The sequence below is a fragment of the Polypterus senegalus genome, chromosome 2, assembly GCF_016835505.1.
Source record: "Polypterus senegalus isolate Bchr_013 chromosome 2, ASM1683550v1, whole genome shotgun sequence".
Taxonomy (NCBI): Eukaryota; Metazoa; Chordata; class Cladistia; order Polypteriformes; family Polypteridae; genus Polypterus; species Polypterus senegalus.
The window spans coordinates 87,834,184-87,854,060 of NC_053155.1; the positions used below are offsets into that span (position 1 = coordinate 87,834,184).

Below are 19,877 nucleotides of genomic sequence, written 5' to 3' on the forward strand. Positions count from 1 at the left end.
TACCAAGGGAGTCCAGTCTTCGTCTCAGGTCACTGGATAGCATCCATGTCTCACAACCATATAGCAAGACAGGAAGCACCAGGACTCTAAAGACTTGGACCTTCGTCCTTTTGCATAGATATCGGGAGCGCCACAGACCCCTTTCAAGCGACCTCATGTCCAGTAACTTGACTACTAAATCACACTGCCTGCCTGACGTTGCAGTATTTAGCATTTCATGTATGATTTTCAAATTGTAAATAATTTGTGTAGTTACCTTAGATTGAAGTACTGTGGTAAGATTTGATATATGAAATGTCATAACTTTCAGATTATTTGGCAGATGGTGTTGACAGTTGTGTTTGACAATTTATAGTTGTGTTTTATGTAAACTTGTACATATTACATTTTTGTTTTCTGCATTATGTTTGGAGGTAACAAATATATTTTTCTCATCAGTCCACCCATAAGTTTCTAAAGGTACTATATCCATTTTCAAAACTATGGGGAGCTGGAACTCTCTACATTATGACTCAATTTAAAGTGTCTCATCAGTCGAACCTGCATAGTTTGTCAACTGGCAAGAACTTGTTGAGTAAAGTAAGAGTAAATACTTGAGTTTGTGATAATGTTTTTTTTCGAGCCACTTGTTAGTGTTGTTTTTACTCTGTGCTATATGGTGGGCAACATAAGTAGACCTTAAAGCAAATGCAAGCTATTAATACTGTACTTCAAAAGTATTTTTGTTAATGAGTCACTTTCGGAGGTTTATACTTGGTACTCACTTAGATTTCTGGCCTGTCTGGGGGTTCTCGTAAACCAGATGTGTGCCCCTTAGTTATAACAAAATAGTGAGTTGGTGTTAGTTCCTCAGCATTATGGAATATTTTTTATTTGAAATATTAGAAATTGGATTTTATTTTTATATTTAGAATGGGGGTAGAAGAAAGAAGGCCCTTTTCCTAAATCATGTTTGATTTACATTCTTTTGAAGATAACATTTTTTGGCCCAATTCTGTTTTCCCATCTACTTGTTGAAATTTATTCATTTCCTCGTATATTTATTTTATTTAGCTGTTTAACTATTTGCTTTATTGCTAATGTCAAAGACAAAGCAATTACTTTTTCGTGCTTGCATTCAGTAGAGCAAACAAACAAACATAATTCATATAATTGCTAATAATAACTTAAACCGCATATATTTCACAATATAAACGATCCAATATAGTAGTTAATAAAAAGTTAATTATTCAGCATTTATTCAGTATTGACTTTGATATTGATGTCTGGTAAAATCTAAGTGATAGCATGGGCTTTGTTTTAATGATATGCTGTACTACTTTATTGAGAATATTAATTGATATGTGTGTGTTATGTTTTAGCATCTCAATATTCTTTATTGTACTTGATAGATAATGGTTGATTAGATAGCAATGTAACCCAACATAAGATAGCCATGTGCTATGTAACAACTGGCGCATTTGTTTATAATCAGTTTTAATAAGGAGGCAGTTAGAAAGGTTTGAAATGAAACTTATTTTTAGGACACTTCTTAAAGTTAAGTATTTAAGGAATTTATTACTGTTGTTTTGAAGTTTTTGTTTAGGGAACACTTTTTTTGTCTGAAATATAGAACATTAAACACTTTTTGTTAGATCAGATCTCATATTAATTTTAGATCTTTTGTTCATTTTTCTGTTCTGTACTTCTTTTCTCCTTTCTTTTAAATAGCAGGCATTTGTAATTATGTTTAAAGACCTACATCACTTTGTACTTTCTTGTATTATGTTAGTCATTAGTTTCATCATAATTTTCTTCCAGGCATTTCTGTATCTCTCACTAACGGACAAAACCCATTATCAACCATTTTCTTATCAAAGATATTATTTAAGGTATTTATTCACTCTTACACACCCATTCTTGTATTTATCTGTAATTTAGTTAGTTTTGGCTACAAGATTTTTATAGTTAAAAAAAAAAAAGGTACATTTCCTACGAGTGGGTAATTAGTTTAGCTCAGTATTTATAATTTGGTATTTGGAACACTATATAATCCTCGAAGAGAAATTGCATTAGGACTATCAAAACACCGTACTTAAGGAAAAATATGAAGCAATTCTGAGAACTGACTCTTGTAAAAACAAGTCAGTTAAAATGAAGGGAAAAGAAGTTAATTAGCAGCAAAAAATAGTCACTAATTAAGAAAAAGGTTAGAATGAAAACATGCAGTCACAGTAGAGCTAGAAATTTGTTTTATGTGAGTTGTTTTTGGAAGAAGTTGTTTGCTCCTGAAGTAGCCTTTAAAGATGATGAAGGGAAAAACGTAGTCCCTGTGAGCAGCCTGGACAACAGAAGAGGGACTGGACTAGAGTCATGAAGTTGTGTCAGTTTTCAATGTTTTTCTGTTTATCTTAAATCTTTTTATGTATGTATTATACCTTTTTGATGGACTTACTATTGTGATTTATTCACAGAGCTCACTTTATTTCTACTTTGGATAATAATTGATATTTTTATATAATATTGTTTTAAATGAAAACTTATTTTTGTAACATCTTCTCTTTGTCTCCTTAACTCAGCCTGGTTTATCCTCAGTACAACTCTTAATGCCCAATGATTTAGCCGTTACAAAGCACATGTTTGGTTACTCTCCAATGATTTTGCATACATTATTTACACATTTAAATAAACTTTGACAAGAGAAATTTGACAGGAGAGCCTTATTGGTGTGGTTACCTGTAATGAAGTCTGCTCTACTGAGCCAACATTTTTGTATAATCTAAGGGGTTCTTGAGATGCTTTGTATTTCTATTTTATTAAAATGTTTAAAAAGTGGAATTAAAAAATGGTTACTGACAGGTAAATAAAGTATGCTTGCTACTCTGCATTTTATATTGTATAATTTTAGCACATCTTTCACAAAATTCCTTCTGTTTAGAGCACCTCAAGTCTCACGACAGAAATTGTAAAAAATTTACATGGCTGTTTTGTTTATTTTTTGTGCTTTATACTTTTGACACTTTATCTGTCACTTCTGTTCCCGTATTAGCAATACTTTGTGGTAGTATTGTCTTTTTTACTTTTTATTATTAAGTTTTGAATCTTTCTGGGCAGTTGTGTTGCCATGACTACTGTTTCTATCACTTTCCAATCCCCGCAAGCAATCCAATTGTCTTTATATTTATTTATGGATGAAAAAATTATTTGCACTTGCTCTGACTGCTGTGGGATGATGCTAGATATTTTGTTAGATTTTTATTTCCCCTAGTAAGTGGAGGAAATTTTGTTCTTCAGGTATTAAAAAAAGCCTCAATATAAGAATTTTTTAAATGTCTAATAAAGTATAGAGAGAACAAAATTGCTTCAGACTTTGCAGAATGTTTTCACCAGTACAATATACCATTATACTGATTTTATATTTAGCACTAAATATTAGCTTTTAATCAGTATCTGTCATGTTTTTTATGTCTTTATATAGAAATCTGTCTAGACATTTTTGTTAGTTTCATGACATTTGCTGTTATGAGATTGATTTTTGCATCATTACATGTAAGCAACAGCTAGTTAATAAAACACATACTGAAGAGTGATACATTGTAACCTCAAATGTCACAGGTTTTCTTAATTACATCAGAAATTAATGATTTAATTTTCCAAATCTACCTCAACTTTTTATAATTTTATATATTGGTATTATTTTTTCTACATTTTTCCCAACATTGAAGCTACAAATGTAAAATCAGATATGTCAACAAAGATTATTGTTTTGAAATTCCTGTAAAACTGCTTTTTTGGTGTTGTTGTTTTCATGATGCTTGTATCTGAGACTAAGCTATATTGCCTAAACCTGTGTATTTTGAGCTTGTCTAACCTTAACTTTAGTAATTAACTTGCAACAACTACTGTACTATTACAGCTATTAACAGGAGACTGCATCCCATTTGCTCCTGTAAAATAATTAAAGGTGTGGGCTTCCAAAGCTTTATATTTATAAATTGGGACAATCAAAAGATAAGCATGAGCAGAGTAGTGAGTTCTGGTTGATCCAAACATAGTAATTGTATCTGCTAAATATGTTGGTGATCTACACTGTAAATCATTAAAACTCACCATTTAAGATACTAAATTTTATTCATGTGGTGAGAGAGGACATGCAGGTGATGGGTTTACAGAACAAGATGCAGAGAACAGAAAGATATGGAAGAAGATGATCCGCTGTTGCAACCCCTAACGGGAGCAGCCAAAAGAAGGTCAGTTGGGAGCAAGAGCAAATAACAATACTGGTACAGTATACTTTTTTGTGTGTATCAGTAACGCTGAATTAAACACTTGGGTTTAATGGGTTGCTAAAGTACTGAGACTCAGCCTCATGTTTTAGGGTGTAAGACAGTGACTCGCGTGTCACAATATCCTTTTCAAGTTGTCGCAGCCAGTTTCCCCAAATGTCTTGAGTCATCCAACCTCGCTGATTTGCTTTGTACTCGCAGTGAAGGAATGTAATGCGCTTAAAACACAAAGGACTGGTCAACTTACCAATTATGAGAGGAATGACTGCTTTTTCGATGTCTTCAAATGCAGCAGTTAGCATACGTTTGTGCTGAGACCCAAGGTTTCATTCCTAGAATTTTCTTCTATTTTTACTCGGTCTTTCAAGAAAGTTGACAGTGTTGATGGCGAAATTCTGAATTCACTGGCAACGTCATTTTTCTTTTTGTCGGAATCGAGAGCCGCAAAAATGTTATTTTTTTTAAAATGTGAACTATTGTAATTTTTTCGTGTCTGCCATTTCTATAGGAGGGTGACAATGACTTAAATTCCAATGGATGTTTTTTCAAATGTTGACGAGCAATAAGCAAAAGGTATCACTGAAAACCACAGAAATTAAACTCCGCAAAAAACAGTACAAAGAAAGAGAAAATTTTAAATGTTTCTGTTCGGGGATTGTTGTGCACAACTGAGCTGCGACCACTGAACTAACTGCTCAGGCACTTCGTTGTAATGAAAGTATCTGCTGAATGTACTTCGTAGTAACAATATTTTTATAGACTCTGTCTTATGGGGGAAAACTGTCGGGACCGTAAAATATTTCATTGTAATGAAAATGTCATTGTAAAGATATTCGTTTTAATGGAATTTTACCTGTATGAGAACAGTATAATTTGATTTATTATGCTATAGTGAATAAAAAACTTGTTTTTTTGTTTAAGAAAGAATAGACATTATTTTAATGATGATTATTAAAATTAGTAACTTTTGTAAAGGTTTTTAAATATGTATTCAACAATTGTTACAAACCCCTGCGATGGGCTGGCATCCTGCCTGGGGTTTGCTTCCTGCTTAGCGCCTTGTGTTGGCTAGGATTGGCTCCAGCAGACCCCCTTGACCCTGTAGTTAGGATATAGCGGTTTGGATAATGGATGGATAGTTACAAACTCTTTTTAACAAATTGGAATTTAAAAAGTTATATGGGAAATTTCATCAGAACTTTCTGAGCTCACAACTTGCCTCAATTAAATTAAAACGTGGATGGAGCAGAACTCTTTAAAATTAAATTGCAACAAAATTAAACTCCTGCAAATTGTCACTAAAGCACAACTGAAAATGAGCTCTTTTTCAGCCACTCTTGATGGTGATAATCAGACCTTCATCTTATGCAAGGAATCTTGGTGTCATTTTTGATTCCTCCCTTTCTTACTCCACCCACATAAACCACATTAAGAAACTTTCTTAATTCCATCTCTGTAACATATCCTGTGTTCGCTCTTTCTTTCCTTTTTAATGCTGAGATACTTGTCCATACTGTTATCATATGCCACATCAATCCTTGTCATCTCCGTACTGGCAGGTGCTCCTTCAAATATTATATTGCATCTACAGTTAATTCAAAACTCTGCTGCAAGGGTTTTTTACACGAACCAGCAACAGCGAGCACATCATACTCATCCTGCTTCGCCTTCACGGTCTCCCTGTGTCTTATGGGATCAAGTATAAAATTCTACAAAACTTTAAATGGCCTTGCACCAGCCTACATCAGTGACCTTCTCCATTGCTATGCTCCTATTCACCCTCTAAGGTCCTCTGATTCTGGCAATCTTGTTATGCCCCACATTAACCTGCACCCAGACTTTGGAATGACCTCCTGAAATTAATTGGATCAGTTCATTGTGAGTAATTTTTGTTAGTTATTTGTAGTTGCTTAATTTGTGTTTATTGTATATCAGCGGAAAGGGAACTGGGGTGGGATTGTTTTGGTTTGTATGGTTAGATTTACTTCATTTTTGTTTAATACATTTGTAAATTTCTGTTGTAATTCTATTTGCATTTTGCCTCTGTGTGTGAGTCAGGCCAAAGCTGGGTGCATTCCTGAGATCTCCATCGTAAAAGTAAATAAATCACCGTTATCAGGCGGTGTGAATCATGGCCGAGTTTTCAACTGCTAAAAGTGTTATACTCTGGTTTATTCTTTCTTTTATTCTATTTAATGCTTTGTATATCTTGTGTTTGTTTATTTTTCTATTCAGAAAATATTGTGTCTCAAGTGCCTTGAGCATGGGAAAGGTGCTATATAAATAAAATGTATTATCATTATTATTATTATTATAGTCTAATTATAATTATTGGCAACAGAAATATCTAGCTTAACTTGAAGATGTGAGCCAGTTTCTTAAAAAATATTTCTTCAGTTATCTGTAACTCTTGAAGCTGCTCTATAAAGCTGTACTGACCAAACTGGGTGCTCATAGAAGTTTTCATGCTGAAGTAGCCAAGGAGGGAGACTGTATTGCTTTCCTAATCTGATAAATATGTCTTCACTTCAATTTCAATTATTTGTTTTATGTGTATTTGCTTTTTTTGCATTATGAACATTTTCCTTTTTTTTTTTCTTTTCTTTTGCTTCTTTTTTTTTGTTTATTTTTCTTCAGTTTTTACACTGTTGCTAGTGCTGTCTTAAGGAAGATTAAAAGCACAGATTTAGTGTCTGGTTATTTGTTTTTACCAATTAAGTGTGCTGTTTTTCAACCCCATTAATTGAGTTTCTCTATGATTTAATGCTTATGTTTGTGCTTTACATGTCCCATCTTTATATTTACTTTGTGTGGCTCAGTTTATATTTAAAGCATAAATGTCAAGCCAATATATTTTGATACATTAACACTAGAATCCCTGAAGCCTACAAAAAAAGTTGTAATGTCGGGCCACCCGAAATTCCTTCGCACCTCTTCATCAGCTCCTTTGTTTTGCTAATGTTTCAATCAGCACAACCAGCAAGCAGCCTACTATCCCAACCCCCACTGAGGCAACTGAAATCAAGTCAGACGCAAAATTCTCACAGCTCAAATCTGTTTATCTGGGTGTGAGGTGCCTTGAATTGTATAGGGTAAATAGTACAGTATATCGTTATTTGGAATACATACATTTCATGTGTGTTCTGTGTCTACAACAATCTGGGTGAATGTAGGGTGACAGGAAATGCAAGGCAAGAAATGTTCAATGCATAATTACTGTAAACCCCTATTAAACGGTGACACAATGGTAAACAAAATAGTTTTTTTTTTTTTTTTTTAAATAAACCTCCTCTTTACTCGATCAGCTGCTGGCTTCCCGCTGCTGCCGTGCCGCATGATCTGCACTTCACTCACCTATCCCTTCACCCATCCCCCAACCCCACAACTAATGCTATGTGCTGTTGTGAGGGGGGGTGGGGTGGGCTGGGCTGAACACACCCGCAGGATAGACATGGTCGCGCCTCCTAAACCCCTCTTAAACAGTGATGCAATGGGAAACAAGTAACAATTGTTTTTTATATACTGTATATAATATAGGTTGTTATTCAGGAATGTAGGCAGTGCATATTGTTACATTGCATTCTTTTAAGTCAGTATTTATTTTTGGTGGCTATGAGATCATGGAATTGTTGATTTTACTTAGACACATTTTCATCATGTAGTAGTAACTGTACATCTCTTCATTTTCAAATCCACTTTTCCATGTCAGGATCACAGTGAACCACTTCCTATTGTTGGCAGTATAGGTGCTAGCCCATAGCAGAGCATACTTCGCATGCACACTCGCACTCATTTTTACTTGGCCATTTTGAAGTTGCCATTTTAAAGTTGCCATTTTTAGTGCTGGCTGATAAAAACAATTTAAATTTTTGATTGGGGGAAAAAAACATGATGATAACGATGATAAACATTGGTTATAAAAAAATTCACTAAAAGTTGTTTTTCCCAAAATAAGTTTGGGGCCTATCTTTTAGCATGTAGGCTTGATGAAACCCCAGCACAACAGCTAATCACGATGTACTTTGCAAATGTGCCCATCCTCTCGAAGAAGCTATGTTGTAAACATTAACAATGTGATTGGGTGTTTGGGGAAATATGTCATGAAATGAGGACATCCTTATAAGTGAAGCTGAGAAGGCAAATCTGTTAACTGCTCAGGAATACATAAGACCAAAGAAAGGACACTCATCATCAAAAGTATGGAAGTGGTATGGGTACCTCAAATCAGACCAAGCAACAATAAACCAGTATGAAAGATGTCCCACCTACATGTTCCAACATAGACTAATACAACACACCTATTCCACCACCTTAATAGTATCCTCCAGTCCAGTATGCTGAATGTCAAAACGAACCCTTGAGTGATGTAGTTAGCAATCCTTCAAACAGCAGTGTTGTTCCTAGACAGCATTCAATTGTGTTGTCATTTGCTGCATTTAACCCATATTGCAGAAAATCAAAAAGGCATCAGGATATCACAAATGCAGATATTTGCTTCTTGGCGAAGGACATGATGCTAGTGAGTGTTGTCGAAAAAGAAGGCTTCAGGAAACTTTTGAAAGTAACTGACCCGAGGTTTAAAACTGTGTTTCAGCAACTTTATGAATAATGTTGGGCAAAGTTAGAGGCGGTGTTAAAATATGTGAGATACTTTGCCATTATGACAAACTTATGGTCAAGTCGTACATTGAATCCTTACATAAGTATTACTGTTCACTACATTGATACAGAATGGAATTTACAGAGCAAATGTCTGCAAACTGTTTCCTGTTGTGCTTTCATGCCATACGTGGTCAGACCTACATATTTTGCAACTTGTGACCTTTTTTGTGTTCAGAATAAAGTGTTCTCAAACTCTCCAAGTATTGGGTTGCATTGTCTTTTCTGGCACTTGATTACTGCCTGTCTTTTTTCAAATGTGTCCACAACTTAATGAAGTGACTGCACAACATATTTAGCCTAATTGTCAATAAACGATTCTAATTGATTATGTAGATTAATTGTTGCAGCCCTAATTTCCCCTTTTAAATTGTTTTGCACAGTATTTCTACATTGATACAATGCACTGTTAATTTGAGCTAATGTAAGTGCAATCACTCGGAAAACTTGAAAATCAAACACATTCCAGAATTTTTAAGGAAATGTTAATTGTATAGTTTGTGCCATTTTTCAAAAATAGATGTTATCTGCTTATTTATAATTTTTATTTGAACTTGTTTATTCAGAATATATTAGGATAGATAAATTTAAAAACAGAAGCAGTAATATGAAACTATATCGTGATAATTATTGAAATCAATCGATACAGAAAAAATCATCGTGATAATATTTTTGTCCACATCAACCAGCTCTAATTAACATACACATCTTTGATTTGTGGAGGAAAAACCTGCATATAGACATATTTTATATTCTAGAAATTAGCATGGATATAACACTGTTTCTCTCTTGCCATGATAAATAATAACAAACATCATATAAAAAATACTGTTACATTTAATGTTTCTAGCTAAGTAACAGTACTTGTGACTAATTTATACTTTGAAAGAGTGTTTTTAAAAATACCATGGAAAAGTTTTTAAAATTTAAATGAAACACAGCACATTAAAGATGTCATGATGATTGGGTGTGATTCAAGTCTAGTTACTCTGTCTGCTGTTGGGTGCACACACACATTCTAAGTACATGCATGTTTGGTTAAATGGCCAGTTCAACAGGGTATTTTCTGTAGTGGCAAGGCAACTTCTTGAAACTTGGTTCCTGATTTTGCTACAGATACTGCTTTCATTTAGAAAATAAATGCAATATTTGGATATGAATCTTTCCATTTTCTCTAATGTAAAATGTTTAGAATTATAGCAGTATAATTTAGTTTAAAGATAAGAGTCCCGGTTTATCAAACTGTAGCAAATTCTTATGTTATAAATTCCCATTTTTTTCAGGGAGAAGTTTCAGTTTTTGATTCGGTACAGGGCTGCCCCACTTAGAAAAGCGTATCCATTCCTGGTAAGCCCCAGTTGTTTACCTTCATTTTATCATCTCAGGTTTCATATTTAAAAAAAAAAAGACTTTTGATCTTTCTTTGGTTTTAGGAAGGTAGTGCAATATGCATGACAATTTGACTGCATCAGTTGTCAGAATGACAGAGTCTGATAGTGCGTCACCAATGTCTAGCCCTGCCTCAAAATCCAGCTCCAAATCCTTGCTGTAGCAAGGTGTACATAGAATGACTTGGAACATGATCAGGTGTTATAATGTGCAGTGCAAGTTTTGAAAATGGTCATAGGCTCCTTTGTTAACACAAAAATGGTAGCTTCATTGTAGTTTGTAAGACCAAAAAAGGGGTTTAAACTACTTTTTTACATTTAACTGAATTTTCCTAACATTGTTGTTTTTAATTTGGATGAAGTGTGTATACTTTGCAAGGGGAAATTCATTTCTAAAAAGTAATGTCTGCATTCCCAGAAACAAACTCATACACATATACCTCAAAACAATTGATGGCAGATAAAAAAAATGTTCAAATATTAGAGGGGGAAATAGGGTTTAGCTTGAGTTAGAAAAGAGATGTAAGTTTTTAGAAGACCAAATGTGATGGCACCACACTAACGGCACCAAACAAAAAGATGTTTTGTAAGTAGGATCAAGTGAAAATTTCAGATAAGTTATGTATAGGTGCATTTAACGAAGAGGACCAAAGACTGGATGGCTTGATAACTTCTAGCACAGGATTGCACTGGATTAAGTGGTTAAATTCATGACTGTTATTAATATTTTGGCTACCACAAGAAGTATGCAACAACAAAAAATGATTAAATCTCCTGGTATGGACTGTCCATCTGTGTTAAGTCAAAAATCTCTGGTTCAGTCATTATAAAAATAAAAGCAAATAAATATTGTATGCTTTCCACTGATGCCTTTTAACTGTTACTGCCTCATAGAAACCGACCCCATAAATTGCGCAGGATTGCCTTGTCCTAGAACCATGAACTATTATCTGTAAATTCCACTTGGCATCTGTCAGAGTATGGCCTGATCAGTCAGTCAGGGTTCTTTAATAGCCCATTATTTTTTTTCTGCTGGCCTTTTCTCCATCACTCTTTATAGCACAAAAGTACCCCCTGTAGCACCTCTATATCCGGCACATAATTTGCCATTTTAAACTGTTGCTTATGGTCTGTGTAAAATATTTGTGATTGGTTTTCATGCAGCCCACTTGTTTCTATGCTCGATTTGCAGATATTTGTAATCAAGACTCGTCTTCAGCCTATAATTTGATTAGAGGCCAACTGAGAGAGAGATTTGGAGCTAAATTTAGTCCACTGTTGCTATGCTGGTGAGCTCTTGCAGGTGAAGAAAAAATGGCAAAAAAATAAAATAAATGAGGGTCAGAACTAACTCTGAAGGTATAGGCAACATCTGATTCATTCAGAGAGTTCCATTTTCTGCAGCATGGCAGAAAAGCTGCTGATCAATAACTTCTATCCAGGGATTGTATTGTGCTGAATAAATCATTAACTTCTCATCTTGTGATGCTTTTCATGAATACTTTTTTTTCTTTTCTTAGTCATAAACTTTGACACCTTAGCATTGTTTAACTATTCAACTTTTTATTGTACCAGCTATATACAAAAAGAAACTGTATTTTATGCAGTTAACCTTCCAAATATTGAAGTGAGGCCTAATAATATCAAGTGGTAATGAAATCCTGCAAATGTAAGTGCCTTGTAATTGAATCTCAGATGCTTTATACCACAGTGGTGCTGAATGTCTATTTTACTTGCAAGGCTGCTGCCGTTTCTGACAGTGATGAATGAGCAACTCTGGGCACGCAAAATCCTGCTGCAAATTAGTCATTTTGTCGAATGTTTCGTCAGCCTCACACCCTCTGACTGTTAAATATTTTTGGTATCATTAGACTCTTGGAAATATTGTTGAGTTTTGCAGATTTACAAGAAGCTAATAATTATGGGAGGCATGAAGTAAAAAGTGTGATTTTTTTTTTTTTTGTGGCGACTTCTGGATGCTGTATCCTAACTGCTGATTTAAACTTTTGTCTGAGACCATCACAAGCCATCTTTGACATGAAAAACCTTCCTGCAATCTCCTAGCATGCATTTGTATTTTGAGCATTGACCTGATGTGGAGTAGAAATTGCAGTGTCTTTTAAATAGGTGTAATTTGATTAATGGGAATGCTTTCAGTGGATTGTATGAACCTCTTAACCTCATTTCCTTGCCATTAAGGTTTCATTACTGTATAAATACTAAATTTGAAATGTTAGCATGAAGTTATAAACGGCAGTTAGTTTTTAGTGAATGCCTGGTCAGATGAAGGGTGGATTAAGCTAATCATTCTCCTTTCTTTTTATTCAACAAATATCCATGTGGTGTAAGCAGAACCACTTTTGTACTCTTAATTTCTTAGTTTAATTTGCCTTTGCAAGTAATTTATAAAATTGAAGAAAGTTACACAGGTTGCTATGCCAATTGTTGCCTTACCAAAGCTAATTTTATAGTTGAGCATGACATATTTTAATCCCACTCATTGTTGAATGTGGTCCAGTATTACCAATGGTAAGACAATTTCTGTTGTTCTGTAGTTGTTGATATATGGAGAAAAATTTTTTACTCATCCACTATTTAACCTTTCTAAACCAGTTAAATTATATAACAGATATAACGGATAAAGGTGTCATTCAGTTTAACTGATAAACAGAGTTGAATTAAAACGTTGGTAAGAAATGCAAGTAAGAATTTCACAGTACGCTGTACACATACTCCTACTACTATTTTGAGGTTTCTGAACTCTTTTAGGACCACCCCCAAATAGGACGGCACGCCGAAGAACGATTGCTGCGTCTGTTGAGGACAGCTTTCCGTTGCCGAGGCAACCACAAGTTCGCAGCACAGCCCTTTGAGATTGCGCTATATGCGCCTGTCGCTGATGGGTGATGAAAGGGATGTTATAAATGCAGGGAACCGTATAACTTGGCCACTGACTATGCCTGTTTGCTGCGTCTCTGTATAGGAGAGTGGTAGCTCGTGCTGCATCAAATAACCATGCTGTTCCATTTCAAGTTGAATAAAGCTGATTTTGCTAGAGTACTGAGACACAGCCTTGTGTTTTGGGGTGCAAGACAGTGACTCATGTGTCACAATGTACCAGAAGTGGGGTCTTACACCAATGGAATTCCAAGAGGCATATCATATCATGTTACAAGCGGAGCAAAATGAGGCTCCTGTCGGCGCTTCGGTCTTTGCGATCCAACCCTGAGTGTTTCCATTTTTTTTCTTCAAGCACACAGCAACATTGATGCTCTGGGATAGGGCAACCTGGCTATCGTGGCCCTGTTTTTGATTGGGAAAGCTCTACAGGTCATGCAAAACCTCCCTCCCGAAAGACTCGAGTATAACTCATTGAAGAAACAGATTCTTCTCCGCTTGGCTGTGAGCCCAGTTGTCAAGGGGTGCCAGTTTCATCTGTGGCATATTGATCCAGACTGCCACATACGAGGACAGATCCTGGGCTTAATGGACCTGATTCAAAGCTGGATCTGCGGAGATGCTTTTGAGCGCATTGTGGAAAAAGAAGCTCACTAGACTAGAGGGCGCATAAACCACCTGGAACCAATGGGGCTACCCAGGCTCGACCCCGATTTAGATCCAGCCAGCAGAGACCTCCATGGTCACCATCGCCACGGGTGGAAGACTCCATAGTGGGAACATCATAGTGTAGACTGAATGCAGCTACTTTCGCTGTGATCAGCTGGGGCATCTGGCTTCGGAGTGCCACCTCCCATCTGAGCAAACAATGGCTATCGGTCTGGCCCAAGTATGCGGCTCGTAAGTTTTCCCCAAGGTGTTAAAGGAGGACAATTTTAAGGTCTCTATTACATTGGCCAGATGGGAATTCTCGGCACTGTTGAAATTGGGTAGTGACCTCAGCATAGTCTGCCGTGACTTGCTCCAGCAAACCCCCGTGTCCATGAGGACATTAAAACATACAAGACTATATTACTCCCTCTGAAATTTAAAGGAAAGAATTTTAAGGTTTGGACTGCCATATCAGACACCTCACCCTGGCCACTCCTAATAGGAAAAAGGAATGCCCTCTTCCTACGGGTCTTGGCCACCTGCAGAGCACCTTCCCCCTTAGTAAATAGAGAGGTGCTCGCCACAGACCATGTCAGTCAAGGAACTGGGTTTCAAATTGAACCAGAGTTGTCCAGACAAATCCTCAATTGAAGACCCGGGACAGCTTGCAGACTTTTCCACGCCATCACGCACACCAACAGCCTCCCCAGGCCAGGAGGTGGGAGGTGAGTGCAATGCTGCACTGAACAAGGAGGAAGCAGAGACCGCCATCCAGACGGAGTTTGCTCGTCTGCAATGAGCCAATAGCATCTTGGATTTTGCATGCATACAAGCCCACGTCGCAAATGGTTCTTACTATCTGGAGAGAGAGGACCCAAATTTTAAAACGCCACCTTTTTTACTTAAGGATGGTTTTCTGTATCAGGTGATTTCTGATTGCATGGGTGATGGGCATATCGAGCAGTTGGTGGTGCCAAGGGAGCATAGGGAAAAGGTTTTAAAAATTGCTCACAGTCACGTTTTGGGGGGTCACCTTGGTGTGGAAAAGACGAGAGAACGCATTTCAAAACGCTTCTATTGGGTGAATAAGTCCCAGGATGTGGAACAATTTTGTAAGGCCTGTCTCGACTATCAACTAGTTTCTGCTCACAGACCTGCCAAGGCACCTCTTGTACCAATGCCTAATTTAGACGTCACCTTTGAGAGGATGGGATTAGATATTGTTGGCCTGCTTCCCAAGAGTAAAAGCGGTTTTCAGTATATGCTCATGTTAGTTGATTACTCCATAAGATACGCAGAAATGGTCGTGCTGTGGCGAGCGGACGCCTGCTCTGTTGCAGAAGCTCTCTCGGACATGTTCACTCATTGGTATCCCTCGTAAGATTTTGACTGATCAGGACACTCCCTTTATGTCTCGTATCATAAAGCAGCTATGCGAAAGCTTTACAGTTAAGCAGTTACACTCCACGATTTACGATCCGCTGAGAAATGACTGAATGATTTAATAAAACCCTAAAACAGGTGATTCGACAAGTTGCCCATGATGACCCGACCTCGTGGGATACAGCAGTACTCTTCCTCCTGTTTGCTGTTAGGGAGTCTCTGAATTATTGTGGTGGAATATCTTCAGCGTGAGACTTAGAAACGTGATAAAACAAGGCAAGTAAACTGAGTTTAAGAAGGGGGATCAAGTGCTGTTGTTGATTCCATCATATCTGCATAAATATCGGACTGAGTGGTTGGGTCCGGCAGTCATCGAAGAGCGAATATCCCCTGTGAATTATAAAGTTAGGGTTCCAGGGTTGCGGAAGCCCATACAGATTTTGCATATTAACCTGCTGAAGGAGTGGCATGAATGGTGTGAGATCATGGTCACATTCGAGGCAGTCCCTCAAACAGAAGTTGCTATAGGCGTGAGTTTAACTGATACTCAGAAGGCAGAATTGCTATCGGTGATAGAGAGGAACTCTGATGTCTTTTCAACCATGCCTGGCCAGACAACAATTGCGAAACACAAGATTGTAACACCACACGGTGTTACCGTGGCGGTGCCCTCGTATTGCCCAATCATACTTGTCTCAAAGCCCAACGGTTTGATTCAGTTTGGTTCTGTAATGCTTTTAGGCATTTGAATAAGATTTCCAAGTTTGATACATAAACCGATGTCGCGTGTGGATGAGCTGTTGGAGAAACTCAGGCAGGCCTGATATATTTCCACCCTCGACCTCACGAAGGGATATTGACAAGTGCCCTTGAAGGAGTCCAGCTGCGTGAAGACTGCATTCACCACTCCTGACAGGCTATTTAAATTTACAGTGCTCCCTTTGGGTCTCCATGGTACACCATTGACCTTTCAGTGGATGATGGACCAGATCCTGCGTCCCCATTCCACATATGCTGGTGTCCATCTCGACGATGTTGTCATTTTTAGGAATGACTGGGAATCTCATCTCATCTGTCTTTGGGTGGTCCTTGACAGTTTACGGCTGGCAGGGTTGATGGCTAACCCTAAAAAGTGCAGGCTGGGTATGTCAGAAACCCATTATCTGGGATGTTCCATGTTGCATTATTATACTGTATCAGTTTTGTCTTGTCCCTACTAGCCATAGCTTCAAAATGCCTTAACATTGTGAATGAGTGTATTTATGCTCCTTATTAGCTGTATTGTTGCTTTGTACTGAATGGCACCAGGTTATTCATGGTTTCCTACCATGGACTGTATCCACCATGTGTTAGCACAGTTTTCATGTAAACAATAATCATGCTAGCTGATATGAACAGAGAAGAAAGTAAGTATTCTTCCCTTCTTAAATATAAAATAAAATTCACTGTGTTTGAATTGCTTTTGTTTTCCTGAACATCACCCCTAAATGCAGAAGGCATATCATGTGAAACAAAGAGCTCAACCACTTCAACAATGTGTGAATGGCTGCCCTATTAACAAGACACTTGAGCAGATGAAGGTGTTATTTTCCCCCCGTATGTTATTGTTATTTCTAGACTTAACGAAGCTGGTCTCTTATATGATTGAGAGTGTGCCAAATGCTATATATCTCTTTTAAGGCATAAGTAGAAGATGAAGAAGTACCTTTTTATATATGCTTGTGTTATTGGATTTTTAATCAGTGGAGCACATTTCAAGTATTGTTTGTTTCTGTAGCATTTATGATCTACTAATTGCACAATGATTGACTAAAGAAATGATCACATTTTGCTTGCAAGACACCTTCTCAGCTTGCGAACATCTGGCAGCAGTATGTTCAATGTCATAATTTTTGTAAGGCCTTGTGCTGCCAAGAGCAGAATATGCAGCAGGACTGTGCACATTTAGCCTAAACCTGCAAAGTAAATGCCGAGAATGCTGAGAAGGCAAAATTACATTAATTCAGTTTTAATTTGGAGCAAATAATTCCAGTGCATTGTCTCAGGAATGCAGATTTCTTAGGAGTGTTCATAGCTCATTAAAAAAAAAATCTGCATTCAGAGCTGTTCAAACATTTGTTGTTTTAAATGTGAGAATGCTGTGGCTTGGCTTGGAGTTGTGACAGACTTGCTGTGTGTGGCTTGAAGTATCAAATCTGTCTTTGCATGCATTAATGAGTAGCATTAAACGAGATACTGAAAAGAAAATTGATGAGGCTTGAGGTTGTGTGAAGCTCATGTTATTCTGTGGTGGTAAGAAACAGAAATATTGATTTGTTACGTCTGGGCTGTTTCCAGATGACTTTTGTTTTTTCATCTAACTTCATGTTTTTAATCACTAATGTCTGTTTGCACGTGTCTGTTTAGCACCACTATCTTACAAGTCCAGGTGCCTTGGTTCAGATCCATGCTTAGTTAATGTATGCAGTTTCTATGAGGGTTCTTCAAAAGTTATTTTAATTCATTTATTTTTGAGTCATTTCACGTTCATTACTTCATTATTTCAAGTTAATTGGTCTCTCTGCTTCTTAATACACTTGAATCAGTACTTTGCGAGCTTCTCTGTGCTTGCAGAAAAAATGGTTTTGTAACAGAGTGTGAATTATCTTTCACCTGGTCATTACCTGCAAATCAATAACCTTGTTTAGTTTAACATGTTTTTTCTTTTCTGTTGATAAAAAAAATGGTCCTAGTGTTGTACCTCTTCTCATTGCTGCTTGATGTTCACAGCCATCTATTTTTGAATCTCTTAATCCACTTGTATACTCTTTGGTAAAGTAAAACATTATCATTACATGCTTGTAAACAGATGTAGTTTAGTGCCCTTAACAGTAATGTATTATCGCACAATAGTTTTGTGGCATTCTTTGTATGCATTCTTTGTATGTAAATGTATAGATGCACAGCCATGCTGATAACTCGAAAGCAAATCATGAAATGACTGCAAGGTCCATGGTAACAAGTTCCCGAACCACCAGACTAAGGGTTATAATAGTGCAAAGGATGAGCCATCTGCTTCACAAAAAAGGGGTTAGAACCAAAGTGTAGAATGTCTTTTGAAGAATCCTAATACATTATGCCTATTATCTATTTAGTTTTTTCTCCTAGTACTATGGTTTACTTGCTCAGCTCAAAGATATGCAGATTAGGTTTATTGGTGACTCTAAATTGCCTCTTTTTGGATAGATGGAAGGACTAGTGCTAAGTTAACTGCGCAGGAAATTTTTGTTGGGTCAGTTTCCTGCCAAGGCAGAAACAAAAGAAAAAATATCCCTCTTCCTCAACTCCTCAAATACTGAAGTTATCTTCAACCCATAAAACTCTTGCAGCCCCAATTCAATTTCATCAAAGATTAAGTATTCAGCAGGGTGGTTTTAGGCCTTCGGTCATTTTATAATGTAGTCTGTTTGTACTCGGAAACCATTCCATAAAATATCACAACAAAATGGTAATTTTAGGCTAAAGTAAAAATTCTCTTCCCACTAGGTTAATTGAAATACAGCAATGTCTCACGTAATGCTGACAATGGCCTTTGCAACTTCTATTCTATATTTAAAGTATGCCTTCCTTTTTTTTAAAAGCATAATCTTTTGTTTATTGATTATGAGGTATGGGCAGATGTTACACGCTGCATTTTATATTTCTCATATTTGGAGTATTCGTAGTGTGAAAGTAACTTTGCCTCCATCAAATTAGTTCAGAAGTCATGAAAAACATTTTGCACAGATGCAGAACAGAATTGAGCTTTCAGACATAAATCTTCTCCTAATGTGGAATTGGTTTGTGATTGTCTTTCTGTTTAGGTTGCTGGGGGCAGGAATCTGTTTGAGGAGCTTTGGAAGCAAGGCAACACTGGACAAGGTTAGTTTGTGCTTATCTGATCCCAATTTGTTCCAGTAAATGGCAATATTTTATTTGTCTGTATAAAATAGGATAACATTGTAAAAGGCTTTTGGTATTTTTTGATTCATCTTGTCTTTTAATCTGAGGCAATTGTTAAAATCTGATAAATTTACATACTTTACTTTCATATTCCATATCCAGGTAGTGATTCTGATACTTGTCCCCTGCTTTTTTGGACATGTGGTAAGCCTGAATTGTATGGCTATTTTTAATCTACAAAACTGTATTCTACTAATTAGACTTATTTGCCTAAATTAATTTGTTTTTTTTTTTTTCTCCCATGTTCTCTTCCATTAAAAAGTCTTCTATTTTTACATTTTATTTGTTTTGGCAATTATAACTTTAATTTTTACCTTTTTCTAAAGCACTCTGAGCTACACTTCTCTAAAAAATGTGGTATTCAAGTAAGTGTTTTCTTTGTTGTTGTTATTATTGGCTAACATTTAAAGAGTATTAGCCCAACATGAACTGTAACTGGAATTAATCCATAATCAGGTCAGATGTACTTTTTTACATACCTGTAATGAAAAAAAATTAAGGAAAGAAGTTGAAGTTAAATTTAATAAAGTTTTAATACAGGGTGAGCCAAAAAGAAGTACCACATTTCGAACATTTATTCTACAAAAACACTAAAAGATAAAATAAATTTCATTACAACACAAGAAACAGTATACAAAATAGATTTTTTTTC

At 36.5% G+C, this 19,877-nt stretch overlaps 1 long non-coding RNA gene across 1 annotated transcript in view; it reads left to right on the forward strand.

Moving 5' to 3' along the window:
* Positions 1-19,877, forward strand: part of LOC120523138 — a 53,110-nt gene that overhangs the window by 24,419 nt on the left and 8,814 nt on the right. The window contains exon 2 of the long non-coding RNA XR_005632558.1: positions 19,087-19,144. This is a non-coding gene — a long non-coding RNA (uncharacterized LOC120523138). The remainder of the gene's footprint in view (positions 1-19,086; positions 19,145-19,877) is intronic.